At 35.7% G+C, this 19,527-nt stretch overlaps 1 long non-coding RNA gene across 1 annotated transcript in view; it reads left to right on the top strand.

The window, feature by feature from the left end:
* The first annotated feature begins 8,476 nt into the window (after nucleotides 1–8,476).
* LOC145530459 (uncharacterized) overlaps nucleotides 8,477–19,527 on the top strand; it is a 141,974-nt gene continuing 130,923 nt past the window's right edge. The window contains exons 1-2 of the long non-coding RNA XR_014071804.1: nucleotides 8,477–8,592; nucleotides 10,468–10,503. This is a non-coding gene — a long non-coding RNA (uncharacterized LOC145530459). The remainder of the gene's footprint in view (nucleotides 8,593–10,467; nucleotides 10,504–19,527) is intronic.

Genomic DNA, 19,527 nt, shown 5'->3' with positions numbered 1-19,527 from the left:
TGACCCTGTCATGAAACTACAGGACAGCCTGTTCTAAAACATGACAAACAGTTAGGAAGAACAGGAAAAGTCTGTGTATTTGTCGCTAAGAACAAGAAAGATGTAAGGAACATGATCCTGTCTGTTCGTTGTTTGCCTCGCAGTTTTAAGACATGCACTGTGCTCTTAATGGCAAATGCCTAGAGGAATGGTGCCTTTGTTTTAAATTACAGCTATGTATGTTTAAGAGATTGTATCGGCATTTTCAAGGAGTTGCTTCTCTATATTAGGTATTTTGTTTTAAGTGCAGCAAAAGGCCAAGCTCAAATTCATTCCTAATGAGCCATGTGTTAATGTCAAAGTCTCTGCTGTCCACTCAAATGCCAAAGAACACATCTGACTTTATAATGAGCCAAACAGTTGTCTCTTCATAATCTCAGATAGCCTTCTATGAGATAGCTGCATCCAGAATTTACAGAACAGGGGTGGGGGGTGTTGCTAGGATGGCTGAAATCCAATCAAAGATGTAAAGCTTCTCATATTATGTCAATATTATTGCCAAGTCTTTACCATTGAATCTCCACATTGAATAAACTGATCCAGCGAATTCCAAATGGAATGTTGCCTGAATTTGATCTGCTCTGTACACTAACTGGGTCAAGATCAAAACCAAATGACAGGCATCAAGGCAACCAGCCAGCGGTAGGGTGGTTGGAATGTAGGTAAAAGTTTGAAATGGCATTGCCAAACTTCTCTTTTCCCTGCAGAACAGTCTTTCCAATTAACCAACTAATTTTACATGCTTCTAGGTTCTGAGTTTTGATTGGTTTCTGATTTAATGCTTGCTGACTTTCAAAAAGTTTAATGTTAATTTTGTCTATTCTCTAGGTAATATGTTATACCTACTTCTCATGAAAATGGATACCTTCACATAGTCATGGATAATGAAAAGGATATTGAGAAATAAAAAGGTTTTAGGATGTTTTGGATAGAGTCATACATACACATTGCAACTGTGAGTTTAAATCAGATAATTCAGGGAAGTCTATAAAATTGAGAGGCATTTGTATTTTTATTTCATTTCCTAGTGAGCCAGTTGTATAGTTCCTAGATTGATTTTTTCCAAGTATTTATTCTTAAGTATAATAGGGAAATTAGAAAGTTCACACATTAAGTTGAAAATATTTTACTTTAGTAGTGATAGAAATACGTAAGAATTCATCAGAAGGAAAATAAGAGATAAGTGGGAAAAAAAATAACCTTAGAAAGAAATACAGTTAAATATTACTGTCTATGATTGATGATATTATAAGAATTGTTATCTGGTTTCTTGGCTTTTCCAAATTGTCTGTAATGAGACTGCATTTTTACAAGTTTTCAGCTGAAGTAGAAGAATATGCAGCTCCTGACACCACACAAATTAAGCCCAAAGTTTGTTCTGCTCAATGAAAGAAGGGGGAAAACATATTAAAATAATGTCACTGAGTACTTTTGCTACATGCTTTAGGGTCTTTGGGGGTTTTTTGGCTTATTTTTAATAAGCTTTATTTAAACATCTTCTAGTAACATGTTTACCAGCTAAAGTTGTAGTTTTAAAAAAAACACAATTTCTTTTAATGTATTCATTGGTAAACAATATCATTTAAGATGATATCAAATATATCAGTATCTAGGAATTAATAACAAACCCTGTGAAAAACCTGTACAGTGAATTTGTAGAAACTGACAAGCTAATTATAATATTGATATGGAATTCCAAAGGAGCAAAACAGCAAAGGTGGATTTGAAAAGGGCAAAAACTGGAGGACCTACACTGTCAGATACCAAAACTAATTACAAAACTTAAGACACTAATGGCAAAGAAGAGAATATGATTGTTGAAAAGATCAATTTGCTTCAAAGCTAAAAGTAGAAACTGGCATACTGATGCATCTCCAGATTGCGGTGGGGTGGGGACTAAGAAAGAGCAAGAGAGAACAAAAGTAACAGAGAGCTTCACAAATCTATGTCTTTGGCTCTAATTTCTTTCTGGAATTACAGATGCATTTATCCAGCTATATAGTAGGTCATGTTACTTACCTCAAATTTAGCATGTTCCAAAGAGAACTATTTCTTTTACTTTTCTCACAAGCATATGTCTCTATCAATTCAGTTCAGTTCAGTCGCTCAGTCGTGTCTGACTCTGCAACCCCATGGACTGCAGCACGCCAGGTATCACTGTCCATCACCAACTCCCAGAACTTGTTCAAACTCATGTCCATCGAGTCAGTGATGCCATTCAACCATCTCATCCTCTGCGTCCCCTTCTCCTCCTGCCTTCAATCTTTCACAGCATCAGGGTCTTTTCCAATAGGTCAGTTCTTTGCATCAGGTGACCAAAGTATTGGAGCTTCAGCTTCAGCATCAGTCCTTCCAATGAATATTCTGGACTGATCTCCTTTAGGATGGACTGGTTGGATCTCCTTGCAGTCCAAGGGGCTCTCAAGAGTCTTTTCCAACACCACAGTTCAAAAGCATCAATTCTTCGGTGCTCAGCTTTCTTTATTGTCCAACTCTCACATCCATACATGACGACTGGAAAAACTACAGCTTTGACTAGACAGACCTTTGTCGGTAAAGTAATGTTGCTGCTTTTTAATATGCTGTCTAGGTTGGTCATAGCTTTTCTTACAAGGAGCAAGTGTCTTTTAATTTCATGGCTGCAGTCACCATCTGCAATGATTTTGGAGCGCAAGAAAATAAAGTCTATCAATTAGTAAATGGTTTTACAATCCAATTCAACCATAAATAGGGGCATTACCCTTATTTCCTTTACTGTCCTAATTCTATACTGTGTCTAGGTGTGTAAACTGTATCATTATAAAAATGTCAATATAGTCAAAAATATATTTATCTCTTGTGTAAAACAGGGCAATAATTTCCCAGTTGATTTCTTGATTCTGCTCTTGTCCACCTTTGTATAATCTATTCTTAGCATAACAGACTCACATTTAAAAAATATAAATCACACTCTATACAAAAATATTAATAATAATAACAAACATAAGAAAATAATTGGCAACTTTCCAATCTCTGTGCATTTTATTTTCACCTCCTATATTGTTACACCCAGATTCAGTGAGATATTTTATTTTCTAATTCGATGAAGGTTTCTACCTTAAATCCTTTGAACCATCTGTGTCATTTACCTATAATGTCCTCTACCTTGATCTTTGTTTGGCTGTATACTTACTGTGGAGAAGGCAATGGCACCCCACTCCAGTACTCTTGCCTGGAGAGTCCCATGGACAGAGGAGCCTGGTAGGCTGAAGTCATGGCGTCGCTAAGAGTCGGACACGACTGAGCGACTTCACTTTCACTTTTCACTTTCATGCATTGGAGAAGGAAATGGCAACCCACTCCAGTGTTCTTGCCTGGAGAATCCCAGGGACGGGGGAGCCTGGTGGGCTGCCGTCTATGGGCTCTCACAGAGTTGGACACGACTGAAGCAACTTAGCAGCAGCAGCAGCAGCATACTTACTATACTAACCACAGTACATGCTACTTTCTCTACCTGTCAGTCTATTTAAAGTAAAATCTTGTATACCTAAGCTATTTAATTTTCAATGCAATACTTCTCATAATCTGATAGTCAGGTACTTTTTTATTTATACAACACCCAGTAGAATGTAAACTCCTCATAAACAGGACCCTTGTTCTTAGCTGTGTCCCTGGCACCTAAAATAGTGCCTACCATGTGTTGTTTTTTAATGTTTATTGTTAAAAGTTGAATGAATGATTGGTTGCAATGAAAAGACATAGTTTGACAAGACCAATGATTGGATTAGGGCTAGAACTTTGGTCCTGGGGTAGATAGGAAAAAATCAAGCACGAGAAAATATTAGAATAGCCACATTGAGAAGAGCTAGTGAAATATAACAGGTGGAAGAGACGTGTAATAAGAATATACAAAAACAATATTCTCCCTGCTTCTGTAAAAGGAACATTACTTTTCCTTTTACTAATAAACAAGAGCTCGAGGGTGGACATTGTTTCCCTAGTATTTGCACATTGCAGACCTAATGTTGGTGGCTATATTCCTATCTTCTAAACCTCTACATTTGCTAGAACATTAGTAATCTAGGTCTCATTGGGAGCATTGGATGATATCATAAGTGAGGTCTGTAACTTTACTAAATATATTATCTCTAAGGGAAGTTTTACAAGGCCAAGCATATTTAATTTTTAAACATTTAAATGGAAGAATCCAGTATTAATGAGGCCTTCATGGATGCATATATTATTAGGTAGGAAACTAAAGAATACCAAACATTAAGAATGAACTTGAGTTTCATACAATACACTGCTTTCAATACACAGTGCTGAGCTGCCTTAACATCAAAGAGTATTCTGCTTTGTAGATTCAAGGTACCAAACTGCTTTATTTTTCAAGTTTCAGCTTGGTGAAAATTGAATCAGTTGAGTTGCATTTTTTTTTTTTTTTTAACAAAACCGATATTTAGATTGACTGTAAATTTTCAAGGAGTTTTCCTCTGTGTGTTCCCAGCACCTTAAAATAGTGCCTGGTACTTTTGTAGGCAGTTGATAATTGCTCATCAAGGGATTTATTTGCTCTTTTGAATGGATCCAAACTGCTGTAAGTAAAACCGCAAAATTATGTTTGATAATGGACAAACTTCTCAGATGTTTATCATGTTACTTGAATCATGCCCTCTTTCAGCTTCTTTCCATGGGAGGAAAGGCACAGGGAGAGTGGCAATTATGCCAATAATGTCAAGATTCTCTTAGATGGATGAGAGGTTTCAGGATCTGTGAAGAGTCTGGGACCTGTTACTATTTAATAGATGCCAGCGGAAAACACTAGATGCTTTAAAAGGCCCAGATCCTATAAAAGTCTTTATGTTTTTACAGTGTGGATAGAGGACTGCCAAATTATGAAATGCCTGCTGGGAAATTGGATTGATTATCAGAACTTCACAAAATCATATATGGAGCTATATTTTGATACTTTTCTCAAGTCGGTTTTAACATCTTAGCATGAAATTCTGAGATATATATATATATATATATATATATATAATTGATGAAATTATATATACACTGACTCTATTTTTGCTCATTGATATTTTCTCTGCAAAGGCAGATGCCAAAGAGAAACTTACAGTGTTCTTCCTTTTTTATAAATTTGTCTCAGATTGGAACACAATAATTACAAAATTTTTCATATATTTTGAACAGCTGCATTGGTATAGGATCTTGATACTTGTAGTTTTTACCATTTTACTAACCCAATTCACTTGTATTAGGTTTCTGATTTGCTTTCTGTTCAAACTTAAATAGATACAACAAGTACCTGCTGCTTATTCTAACTGGGATTTAAATAGGATGCCTTGCTTTCATTGAATCTCCTTTGCAATCCCAATAATGAAAAATAGTATATAGTAAACATTACTTATTTTCTTTTCATTATAAAAACCATATCCTGTTCAAACTGTGTTTTATTTACTGTTTGTATTGCCACCGTCTAATTTAAGAATTGCTGATAAACCAATTAAATATAAATATTAAAGCAATAGAAGAATAAATGTTTTAGGATAAGCAGCATTTTAACTAGATTCCAAATTATGATTCAGTGTTCATAAATTAAACTTTTTCCTTTAAGAAAAAAAGAGGTTGTATTGTATTATGATAATGCAAAGTAAATGACATTAAATATATGCTTTAGATTTACAATCTAAGGACTAACTTGTAATAGAAGACAATTAGACAGTTCAAGAAAATGCTTCGTTTCAGCTATAGAAGTATAGGAAAGATAAATAATTATCAAGTACATCTAAATCCATGTAATATTTTACCAAAGACTACAGTTGAGGATATGGTAGTACTGTTAATCATAATGAGTTGTGAATTACTATCTTTTGATTTTCTTTCTTTTTCTTGTTTACTTTTTGCCAAGCAGTTGTTTACGTATTCTCATCCTGTTTTATTTTCCCTATAGAGATAACCCAATGTGAATTTCCCTTCTCATATGAAAGATACAAATATTTGCTAAGAAATAATGAGTGAGATATTACTAGCTCTTATAAAATATGTAAGTATATGGACAAGGATTTATTTAATCACCATAAATATGTCCGTGTTTACCATGTACCTCTAAACAGGGATTCACGTGCATTTAAAAAATATCAATATGATTTTATAATTCAGTTCCGTTCAGTCGCTTAGTCGTGTCCGACTCTTTGCGACCCCATGAATTGCAGCACGCCAGGCCTCTCTGTCCATCACCAACTCCCAGAGTCTACCCAAACCCATGTCCATTGAGTCAGTGATGCCATCCAACCATCTCATCCTTGGTCATCCCCTTCTCCTCCTGCCACCAATCCTACCCAGCATTAAGGTCTTTTCCAATGAGTCAACTCTTCGCATGAGGTGGCCAAAGTATTGGAGTTTCAGCTTCAACATCAGTCCTTCCAATGAACACCCAGGATTGATCTCCTTTAGGATGGATTGATTGGATCTCCTTGCAGTCCAAGGGACTCTCAAGAGTCTTCTCCAACACCACAGTTCAAAAGCATCAATTCTGCAGTGCTCAGCTTTCTTCACCGTCCAACTCTCACATCCATGCATGACCACTGGAAAAACCATAGCCTTGACTAGATGGACTTTTAACATTATTTTCAAATGTACTCTGGTACAAAAATTCACTTAGTAATTAAGATTAACTGAGCAAAACAATTGATATTTAGTAAAGGTTTTTGTATTTAATACTGTTGAAATTGTAATATACTATTGTTTCGCTAAATCCACTAAACCTCATATTTTAAGGTGCAATGGCTTCGTGGTATAGCTCACATTTTACAGAGCATTAAAGTTAAGTCTAACTATTTTATGGGATGAATTAATCACTTAAGAACCATTATGTGTAATATCATCCAAATACTCTTCTTCCTTAAAATCAAAGGATCAGCCTTGGCAAAAATGCTTCAGATTATATGCAGCACTTCAGTGTGTGATACTTGTTTGTGACTGCCATGTATTGTTAACAATTCCTGACATGTTTAATAAGGATCTCAACCTAGATCTCAATTAATGGCATATAAAATGACAACTATAGAAAATTAGAGGAATCCACTTACCTGATGATTGGCCCAGACTTAAAAGGTCCTTGTCATTTCCTGATAAACTTACATGATAACCAAAGAAAAGAAAAACAAAACCTTCTATGTATTTCTTCCTTCTTTCCCAAGAGAGGCATCAGTTCCTTGTAGAATGAGCTTTAAAAGGTGATCCCTAATTGTCAGTATCTGAAGTCTATTTGTTATGGAATTATCATGGATATATTCCAATCACCAATTATCTCATCTGTGCTATGTTTTTTAACTATGTCTTAGTCAGTGCCCAGTCTATTCCTTGAACTACCATTGTTGAGAGCTGAAACCCTGTTAGACTTCCCTTGTTCAAATTTCTTGTCTGCCTCTTAATAGCTGTTTGACTTTTGGTGTTTTACTTAATTTCTTTGCATCTCAGCTTTCCTGTTTATAAGAAGGAGATGACAGTGGTGTCTATCTGCTATATTTGAATTTTTGTGTCTTCCTCAAAATTCATGTGTTGAAATCATAATTCCCAAAGATGATGGTATTAGGTGGGGCCTTTAGGTGAGAAGTGTGTAAGTCATGGTGGTAGAACCTTCACGGGTGAATTCCGTGCCTTACAAACAGGCTCCAGTGGGGTCTCTTGTCACTTCTACCGTGTGAGGACACAGTGAGATGTCAGGAAACCAGGAAGGGGACTCTCACTAGAAGGCAAACATGCTGCTGACTTGATTTTGGGAGTTTTCAGACTCCACAACTATGAGCAATAAATTTCTGTTGTTTATAAAATACACAGTCAGTGATATTTTGTTTTGGCAGTCCTAATAGGCTCAGACACTAGCTAATAAATTGGTTATGAACATTAAATGAAATAATATGCATAAAGAACTTAGCAAAGTGCACAGCATATACTAGGTACTCGTTAAATGGTATTATTATTCTCGACTCCATTTCTAGCTGTTTGTTAAGTAATATTCTTGGTCTGTATAATTACTATCATGTAGTGATACATGGTCATGTATTATTTACTCACCTATATAGTTCTTTACTCCAAAATATTTGGCTTTGATAGCTCTATCAAAATCTGCTTATCTCTCATTAAATTGTATAAACTTTGAAGGGCAGAACTCATACCTTACTTATTTTTATCCTCTCTGTTGGAAAACATAAATTTGTTTTTATTTTTGCAAAAATAAGTATAAATGAATATATAATAATTTTAATGGACATGATTTTGAATGATCAGATTAACTTAATGGAGTGGATTTACATATCTCAGTCAAAGTTTTCTGAATTTGAGCTACCTGTAAGAAATATGTGTGTTAGTCACTCAGTCGTGTCATGTCCAACTCTTTGTGATGTCATGGACTATAGCCCACTAGGCTCCTCTGTCTATGGAATTCTCCAGGCAAGTATACTGGAGTGGGTGGCAATTCCCTTCCCCAGGGATCTTCCTGAACCAGGGATCAAACCCAGGTCTCCTGCATTGCAAGCAGATTCTTTGCCATCTGAGCCACCATCTGTAAGAAATAGTAATTTTTAATTACATACTATGAAAAGTATGGAAAAATGGAGATATACAAAATATATGCACTAGTTATTAAACATTCACATATTTAATAGCTCTGTTCATTAGGAGGGACTTGAAACAATGACACCATAGTAATAATGGCACACTGCTTCCATACATCTTAATTTCTAAACACCATTCTTCAATGAAAGGAACAAGTTCCTTTGGAAAAATGGTTGATTCCAGTGATTGATATCTAGAGCAGAGAAAATTCTAGACAAGCCTTGAATTTCTTGTAGGGTCAAAAAGTAAGGACGTGTTTGAAAAAAACAAAAAGATCAGCTAGAAAAAAATGTTGCTGAAACTGTCTAGTGATATTGTTGAATATAAACTATATATATAGTTTATGTATATATATGTATATGTATGTATGTATATATATATATATATATATATATATATATATAATATGCTAGTTTATACCTACTTTGATGGACGCTTTGCCACCAAATATGTGACATCTTTGGTCAGTATGGCATGCAATGTGGGAACATGATTGCTAAAAATTGAAAACTAAATGATTTACTTCTAAAATGATATTTGCAACATTTCATTGGAAAAGACCCTGATGCTGGGGAAGACTGACGGTGTGAGGAGAAGGGGGCGACACAGGATAAGATGGTTGGATGGCATCACTAACTCCATGGGAATGTGTTTGAGCAAACTCTGGGAAATGGTCAAAGACAGGGAAGCCTGGCATGCTGCTGTCCATGGGGTTGCAAAGAGTCAGACACAACTGACCAACTGAACAACAGCAAATTGGTCATATAGCAATATCTAACAGTAAAAAAAAAAAAAAAAAGATGTTTGTACCATGATGAGAAAGTAAGAGAAATAATAAACTATTAAACTTTTGTTTTAGGTGCAAATTACTCGTGAATTAGCACTGAACATTTTTCACCATAAACACCTCCTACTCTGGATAGAGCATCATGTTGGAAATAGAGAGATCCTAGCTCCTCCACATAATAGCTGTGACAGTGAACAAGATATATAATCTTTCCCAGCACTGTTTATTCCTTCCTTGAATAATGATGACTGTACTCTTTCTTTTACAGTGCTTTTATGGACATTAGTTGAATTCAGTTCAGTTCAGTCTCTCAGTCATGTCCGACTCTTTGCGACCCCATGAACCGCAGCACGCCAGGCCTCCCTGTCCATCACCAACTCCCTGAATCCACCCAAACCCATGTCCATCGAGTCGATGATGCCATCCAGCCATCTCATCCTCTGTCGTCCCCTTCTCCTCCTGCCCTCAATCTTTCCCAGCATCAGGGTCTTTTCCAATGAGTCAGCTCTTCGCATCAGGTGGGCAAAGTATTGGAGTTTCAGCTTCAACATCAGTCCTTCCTTAGTTGAATTAGTGTATATAAATATTCTGGTACAATTTCTTATATATTTAGTAAAAAATATCTTTAGTAAATTGAGGAAGTACAGTGAGTCAACACATAGTTGTACCAGGGTTAGGATCTGCTTTGCATTAAGCTCTTCAAGCAATCGTCCCTGATCTGTAAAAAGAGCCATGTGGTGCTTATATCCTTATATTTCCCTTTTATTGTGTGTGAAGGCACACATATATGCATCAGAGGGTGAGGATAGGATATATATTTTATATGTTCATGTATATACATGTATATCACTGGACATAGGGCGAGACCACAAGTGTCAACTGAAACCCCACATTCTTCCATAATATTGTTGGAAATTGAAAATCATAAAATCCACAAAGAGACGATGGTAGGGTATCTCACAAAGGATGAAGTATTAGTAATACACCTTGTTTATCATGTAATTTTTCCTCCTGTTTCCTATTTTTGAAACCGGCAGGTATCATGGGAGTCTTTAGAAAACTTATCCAACTGAGTGAGTATTACATCTGGATATATTCTCATTCTCATTATATTTTTTTAAATCATTGGTCATTCAACTTTTCTAACACTCCGTCAGCTAAAAACAAAGTCTGTCTTAATTTATATTACTCTGGGACCTTAGGATCTATAGTTTGGGTGTGGTAAGGCATTAATTTTTATGTCCAAGCTATCAGCTCATTGATTTCCTGGGTATACATTGCAATTAGAAGCTTGCAAGTGGAATGAAAATTTCCATAGAATACTAATATACAAAGTTCAAATGAATTGTGTACCTTGTGAGGCTACGTGGATATAAAGAAGCAGTTATTCACTATGTTATTCACTTATTCAGCAATTCGTTTTTTTACACCTATTATGTGCTAGGTACTGTTAAGCATATTGCAGGTACATCTGGAAACAACACCAGCCAAAACAAGCTCCCCATCTTCTTGGAAGAGAGAGTTAACAAGTATATACGCAGATCATAAATAAGAGTGTTTCAGAGGGTGATGAGTGCATGAAAGATGCCAGAGAGGGTGACTGGATAGGAAAAGGGGGAAAGGAGAGTTTTCTTTAATAGAGTTTGGGTCAAGTTTTTTTTAAGGAGATGACATTTGAACTGAGAACTGATAAATGAGGTAGGTCTGGTCATCTGAGGATCTGGGGTAAGAGTCTTCCAGGCAAAGGGAACACTTAGTGATGCTGGTGAAATAAAAATGACTTTATCTCGATAAGGAGTAGGATGAACCTCTCTGTTCAGTGTAGAACCTCTCTGTTCAGAACCAAATGAGGGAAGAAAATCTTAGCAGGAGATGAAATTAAAGGGAACAGAGACATATTTTGAGAAGTCTTCTTAGTGGTTATAAGGTGTTTGGGCTTCTTTCTAATTGCTGTTGTTGTTCAGTTGCTAAGTCTTGTTTAACTCTTTGCAACCCCATGAACTGCATCATGCCAGCTTCCCTATACTTCATTATCTCCCAGAGTTTACTCAAAGTCAGGTGCATTAAGTTAGTGATGCCATTCAACCATGTTATCCTCTATTGCCCTCTTTTCCTCCTGCCCTCAATCTTGTGCAGCATTAGGATCTTTTCCAGTGAGTAGCTTTTCGCTTCAGGTGGTCAAAGTATTGAAATTTCAGCATCAGTCCTTCCAATGAATATTCAGGGTAGATTTCTTTTAGGATTGATTGGTTTCATCTTCTTGCTGTCCAAGGGACTCTCAAGAGTCTTCTCCAGCGCCACAGTTCAAAAGCATCAATTCTTCAGCACTCAGCCTTCTTTATGGTCCAACTCTCACATCCGTACGTGACTACTGGAAAAACCATAGCTTTGACTTTACAGACCTTTGTCGGCAAAGTGATGTCTCTGCTTTTTAATGCACTGCCTAGGTTTGCTATAGCTTTTCTTCCAAGGAGCAAATGTCTTTTAATTTCATGGTTGCAGTCACTGTCTGCAGTGATTTTGGAGCCCACAAAAGTAAAATCTGTCACTATTTTCCCATCTGTTTGTCATGAACAATATCCATGCATCATGCCAATAAGCTTGTTGGTGTATGCCAGTATTTATCCAAAAATGCTGGCTTCCTTCCTGCCCAAATAAGGGCATATGGTTTTCATAAAATTTACTAGTATTAGATACTGAACTACTAGGTCATTGTTTTATTCATTCAGTAAAAACTTATTATAGCTAAACATATGTGATATAATATATCCTTTAGAATATTACAATGTAGAAGAAAAAAATCACATGGTAAATTGCATAGTAGAGGTATTACAAATTTAGGTGTAGAGAAAAGTATGGGCAAATTACATAGTAAAGATATCTACATATTATTTGAGTGCACAGTATAAATAACTCCACTACTGAAAGAAGAATAGAAAATCAACCTTAGGAATTCAGAGAAGTTAGATTTATTTGTATCTCTGTCCCTAGTCCCAGTGAAGATGTTAGATTCCTTTAAGAAACACAAAGTGTTTTTCATAGAGAACTTGCTCAATAAATATTTGAATATGTATGTAAATATATTTTTGTTGTTGTGCTGAGGCCTCCCCTGGTTTGCCTGCCTTCTGTAATTCCCAATTATACTCTTGCTGGTATTAATCAAGACTTTGTTCATTTGATCTCTTGTTTAAATGGTAGAGTCTTATCTACAAGTTTTTGGTTGTTTGCTCATTGTTGCCTTCTATTTAGAATCCTTCATATTCACTGTTAATGCGGTAGTCTAACTGACATGCAAATCTCTTGAGACATGCTAGTATTTCACACTCATGATTTTTCTATGGCCAATATAGCAAGGTCTAGTGAACAGATTTTGTGATTTGTTTCCTGTTTGGATACTAGATGGTTTTTGGCTTAGAGATTCTGTTTGTGCATTTTTTTTTTTCTTCCCCAGCTTCTTTTTATACTAGTATTAATTAAGGGTCTAGGCAGATACCTTGAAATGAAATGTGTACCTGACATGTGTACCTGAAAATGAAATTTTACTCAAAATAAACACTTGAAAACATGATTTTGATGCGTTATTACCTCAAAATTACAGTATTTCTTTACAAGCCACTGTTAATTACACTCCTTGTTTAAGATTGTATTTTTTTCTGCTAGAAATTTCATTGCACTTATATAATGTATATAATTGTAATGGAAAGAATTCTGTAATTTTTGTTTTCTCTGCCATTTAAAAATAATCATTTTACTTTGGCACTCATATCTATGGCAATCCATATAATAGCACTTAAAATATTATAAGTAATCTGTAATATGCCAATATTCACTCAGATTATAAAGATCTTAATGGGCATCATTCATCCATTCTAGTTGTACTGATACAGAGTGTTTTATTTTTCTGGAACATAAATTGTGGATGGTAAACATTGGTTGAAGTTATGGATAAATGAAAAATGTATTAAAACTTCTATCAATCTCAGTAGCAAAGTATCATGGCGTTGTGTTTAAAAACAGCAAATTATAGGGACTTCCCTGGCTGTCCAGTGGTTAAGACTCTGTGCTTCCTGCAGGGGGCATGGGTTCAATCCCTGGGCAAGGAAATATGATTCTGCATGCCTCATGGTGTGGCCAATAAATAGATAAGTAAATAGATTTTAAAAATTAGCACTTTTCTTTTTTCAGAACTTCAAGGATAATAACTTTGTAAAGACTAGCAATGCATTACTTTCTAACTTTCATAAATACTGATATTTTCAACTGTTTATTACAATTCACATATTAATTATCTTAGAATTTTCTGATAAGTATCATTAAGTTCTATTTGTTTACTATAATTTTTCATCTGAATTGATAATTTACTTCTTTGAAATTTTGACTTTGCCAATTGCATATTCAGTTTTCCTAAATACACCTTTGGCATAATGATTATTTTCTGTTAATTTAAAATATAATGCATAGATGTAAAAATTTTTTATAGTCTTAATTCTCACCATCTTCTTCATGTGTTAGAGTACATGTAAAACATCACGTCTTATGTTATTATTTCCCATATATGGTGTTCCTTATGCAGTATAATGTTAAAATTCTTTGTGAGCACTTAATATTTCTTCATTAATTTTAAGCTTGATTTTATGTATTACTTTTTTACCCATTTCTGTTTTTTATTTTTAAATGCATAAACATGCATTTGTATGAGTCTTTGTGTTTTTCTAAACAATCTTTTTCCTCATATTGCTTTCCTCATCTTTCTTCCAACCTATCCAGCCTCCATCTCCAAATCTGCCTTCTTATGCAGTCACTGTTATTCTGGCTTATATAATACTATGCATCATGTTTAGCATACAGACATCTGTAAACATTCAGGCATACAATGTTTAGTTGATATCATATACTTATTTTCAAGCAATAATATGTTATACTCAATTAGAAATAAACACCTATTTCCACAGTAGTTATAGTGAAAGTCTCTATTTTTAACTCAAAGAACACATTTTCCCGGTTGCATTCCTAATAATTCCTTGTGAACAGCCAGGAGGAATACTTATAATTTATTCCTTCTGCATAAGTGACTACTTCTGTTAGAGAACATAAAAAGTAATATATTGAAATAATAGGTATGCTGATGCATTGAAGAAACTTTTAGGCCAAAACTTAAAACTCACAGAGGCAGAAAATAGAAAAATTAAAGGCTAGCCACCATGGTTACAACATTACATGTTTTTACTTTAAGACGTTGAATTTCTGAGCAATTGCATAGGCAGTTCTTCCAAATTCAAAGTAACTATGTAAAGAAGAATATACACAAGAATAAGAATTTCTTTAAAAAACGAACATGATATGTGCTTTAGATTTTAAACAATGAAATCCTTATAAACTTTGTAACTATTTTAATATGTATTTTAATATGGCAAGTGCATGGGAAAGTCATTCTATTTCCAGTATTTCCTATTATTTCATTTAATGCTTTAAGATTTCAAAAAAACAACCATGCAGAATAGAGGTATCTGGTTAACATTTAAATGTTTGGAAATGGATAAACATTTAAAAATTATTCTGGATGTGTATATGCATATAGATGTTTAAAATAATTATACTGAAACCAAATTAATAAAAAAAAATTATCATCCTCTCCCCTGGAGAAGGAAATGACAACCTGCTCCAATATTCTTGCTTGGAGAATCCCATGGACAGAGGAACCTGGCAAGCTACAGTCCATGGGGTCACAAGAGTTAGACACAGTTAGCAACTACATCACCACCACCACTAAATGAATACCTTCTTTAGGATAATAAAAATGGCTAGTGATAAAAAAAAAAAAAGAAGACATGTGTTTTCCTGGTTCTATAACCCTAAATTGACTAAAGAAATAACTTTGAGAATTCTTACTCAAAATAGACTTTGTGCATGCTCAGTCACTCAGTGGTGTCTGACTCTTTGTAGCCCCATGGACTGTAGCCTGCCATCCTCCTTTGTCCATGGAATTTTTCAGGCAAGAATACTGGAGTGGGCTGCCATTTCCTACTCTAGGGGATCTTCCCCTGGCCCAGGGGTCAAACTTGCATTTTTGTGTCTCCTGTGTTGGCAGGCAGATTCTTTATCACTAGCCCTACCTGGGAAGCCCCACAATAGATTTTATGTTTTCATAAATCTTTAGGAAGCTTCCTTTTACAAAGGAAGTATGCATGGAAATTATAAAAGCAAAACAAACTTGTCTATATAAATAGCTAAACAACTTAAGTATTCGTTTAAGAAGTACTATCTGCCAAATATTGAGGAATATAAAGAGGGATATGGGGGACAGGGTAAGGAGTCTGATCTCTGGAAGTTTAAACAGTCAGTCAGTGTTTTTGATATGGATGGAAATGAACAAAGTAGTTCAAGGCTTTGAAGGCCTAATTTTGATACAGTCCTCAATATAATGCAGTGTTGTTATTAGTATCACATACCACTGGGGGATGTTATGTACATATTTCTTTGTAGACCTTTCTGAACTCTTTTTTTGGCAGTCATTTTAAGGAAGAGGTCATGTTTCAAAAACATCATAAAATGGTCTCTCACTGCTACAGAAATATTGTACAGTATATTAAATCTACAAAAACATGTTTGACATGAATTTACCTTCATTTTCCAATTCTCCATATTCAGCATATTTCCTACTCAATCAGTTGGTGCTTTCTCTTTTGAATAAACTCACTTTTGATAAGCTGTGAGAAGATGTAAGCTCCAGGGACATTTTTTTTTTTTTAAATCAGAAAACCTTGACAGTAAAGGATTGTTCCAAACAATGAAAATTTCTGAGCAGAAGTAGTTCTTCTGCTTCCCATTGTCTGAAGTTTTACAAGTTTCTTTATTATATAAACTTCTCATCCAAATTTTGAAGTAAACTGTGTCATTCCTACCAAACAAGCTTAACTAATGCATAAATAAATCACTACAGGCAGATTTCAAGATTTTGTGCATTAAAAAAAAAAAAAAAAAACTGACAAGGGCTCTTTACAGAATCTTTAAGTGTCTGTGAGAGACTGACCACCCTACAAACTGATAAGGTCAGTCCATCTTGTTTTCTTTTGAGAGGTGGGCATTCTTATCTCACCAGTCAAACTGGTTGATAGAACCTAACCAGAGTTCAAACTGATCAAAAAATAGTTAAAGCAGAATGGGAAAAAAGTAATAACAGGTCTTCATTACTGAATTGTTCATGGAATTAAGTGGGTCATATTCTTTTCCTTATTTTTATAATATTATGGTTACACTGGGACAGATGTAGGTAAACAGAGAGGAATGGTATTAAGATCTCTCATTAGCTCTGTTTGGTTTGGTTAAGGAAAAGAAAATATAAATCACTTTCCTTCATAACACAACATATCGTGAGAAAAAAAAATGTTGGAGCAACAAAGAGCTTGTGTCTTAGCAAGAAAGAATAATCAAATATTTACAATTCTACCTTCTGGTTTTCAACAAATAGAAAAAGATATGTCGTAGTTATGACCGATTTCATTTTCATATTAGCTCCAGTTTTCTGAAAATTTTAAGTTAGGCATATAACATTTATATCAGCCATATTGTTATATAGTTTACTAGGGTAGATGCATAGAAAGAAAAAATTGATTAATACATACCTAGTTAGAGTGATTCTATTGTTCACTGAGGTTTCAACACATGCTACCCTGGTGCAGACACTTCACAAGATGTGTGGCATGTAGTCAGGACACAAAAATGATTAAAATGAAATTCCTACTATTGGAGAACTTTGGGTTTAGTTCCAGTAGTAGATGCCTACAAATATGGAAGCAGTTGAAGTACAGAGGAGGCAGAGACAACATAACATAATGCCAATGTAACAGAACTGAACAGCCACCAGGGTTCAGAGTTGGACAGTAGCTTTATAGCACGTACCACTTTATGTTAACTTCCTAAAATGTAGTCTGTGTTAATAAGTTTTACATAAACTTGAAAGGAAAGTGAAAGTCACTCTGTCCTGTCCGACTCTTTGTGACCCTTTGGACTCTTTGAACTCTTTGAACTGTATAGTCCATGGAATTCTCCAGGTCAGAGTGGGTATCTTTTCCCTTCTCCAGGAGATCTTCCCAGCCCAGGGATCAAACCCAGGTCTCCCTCACTGTAGGTGGATTTTTTACCAGCTGAGCCACAAGGGAAGCCCAGGAATACTGGAGTAGGTAGCCTATCCCTTCCCCGGAGGATCTTCCTGACCAAGGAATCGAACCAGGGTCTCCTGCATTGCAGGCAGATTCTTTACCAACTGAACTATGCGTGCGTGCATGCTCAGTCACTTCAGTCGTGTCCGACTCTCTGCAACCCCATGGACCATGGCCCACCAGGCTCCTCCATCCATGGGATTCTCGAGGCAAGAATACTGCAGTGGGTTGCCATTTCCTTCTCCAGTGATAAAGTGTGAAGTGAGTGAAGTGAAGTCTCTCAGTCGTGTCCCACTCTTTGCGACCCCATGCACTGCAGCCTACCAGGCTCCTCCGTTCATGGGATTTTCCAGGCAAGAGTACTGGAGTGGGTTGCCACTGCCTTCTCCGAACTGAGCTATAGGGCTATACAAATATTGAAGGTAATAAGAAATAATCAGTAGTAGCAGTAGTCATAATAATAACAATTCTGTATGAAGTTTGCACTGAGATAGACTTTGTTCTAGGTACTTGTTATACGTTAACTCATTTAGTCCTACCCTATGGGATGATCACTATTATATACTCTTCCTTCAGATGAAAGGACTAAGGAACAAAAACAACAAAAAATCTTTGTGTGGGATTACAATCCTGAGATTTGAGCACAGGCAGTAGAACATTAGCCACCATTCTAGACCTCTGCTTAGTAAGATAACTGGAGCAGCTGCACTTAATATTCGGAGAAGGTAATGGCACCCCACTCCAGTACTCTTGCCTGGAAAATCCCATAGATGGAGGAGCCTGGTAGGCTATAGTCCATGGGGTCGAGAAGAGTCAGACATGACTGAGCGGCTTCACTTTCACTTTTCCCGTTCATGCACTGGAGAAGGAAATGGCAACCCACTCCAGTATTCTTGCCTGGAGAATCCCAGGGATGGCGTAGCCTGGCGGGCTGCCGTCTATGGGGTCACACAGAGTTGGACACAACTGAAGCAACTTAGCAGCAGCAGCAGCAGCACTTAATATTCAGACACCTTGAGTAAGCACATCTAAATACACTTAAATACATGATTTTATAATTATGATTTATACTAACAAGTTACTAATAGATCAAGTAACTGGTTTACTAGCTAGTTACTAGTAAATCAAGTTTTACAGCCCATCCAGTTTATGTCTATATAACTCCTAGACATGAACTTTGTTGTTTTTTAAGTTCTCATTTTATATTGGAGGATACTTGATTAACAATGTTGTGTTAGTTTCAGGTGTACAACTAAGTGATTCAGTTGTACAGATATATGTATCTATTCTTCTTCAGATTCTTTTCCCAATTAGGCTGCTACAGAATATTGAGCAGAATTCCTTGTACTATACAGCAGGTCCTTGTTGGTTAACCACTTTAAATATAGCAGTGTATAAATGTCAATCCCAAATTCCCTAAATATTCCTCCCCCACCCCATAACCATAAGTTCATCCTCTATGTCTGTGAGTCTGTTTTTGTTTTGTAAATAAGTTCATTTGTATCATTTTTAATATGCCACTTATGAGTTAAATCATATAATATTTCTTTTTATGTATTAACTCAGTATATCGATCTCTAAGTCTGTCCATGTTGCTGCAAATGACATTATTTCATTATTTTTATGGCTGTGTAATATTCCATTGTATATATGTATCACAACTTCATTATCCTTCTGTTGATGGACATTTAGGTGGCTTCCATGTCTTAGCTATTATAAATTGCACTGCAATGGATACTGGGATGCATATATCCTTTCAGACCATCTTTTTCTCCAGGTATATGCTCAGGAGAGTGGGATTGCAAGATCACATGGTAGGTATATTTTTAGTTTCTTAAGGAACCTCCATATTATTCTCTGTAATAGCTGTGCCAATTTACATTCCCACAGTGTAGGAGGGTTCCCTTCTCGCCACACTCTCTCCAGTATTTATTATTT

The sequence above is a fragment of the Giraffa tippelskirchi genome, chromosome 12, assembly GCF_054371585.1.
Source record: "Giraffa tippelskirchi isolate mGirTip1 chromosome 12, T2T-mGirTip1v1.2.pri, whole genome shotgun sequence".
Classification (NCBI taxonomy): domain Eukaryota; kingdom Metazoa; phylum Chordata; class Mammalia; order Artiodactyla; family Giraffidae; genus Giraffa; species Giraffa tippelskirchi.
The sequence above is the reverse complement of the archived record's forward strand: the minus strand, read 5'-3'. Positions and strand labels throughout refer to the sequence as shown.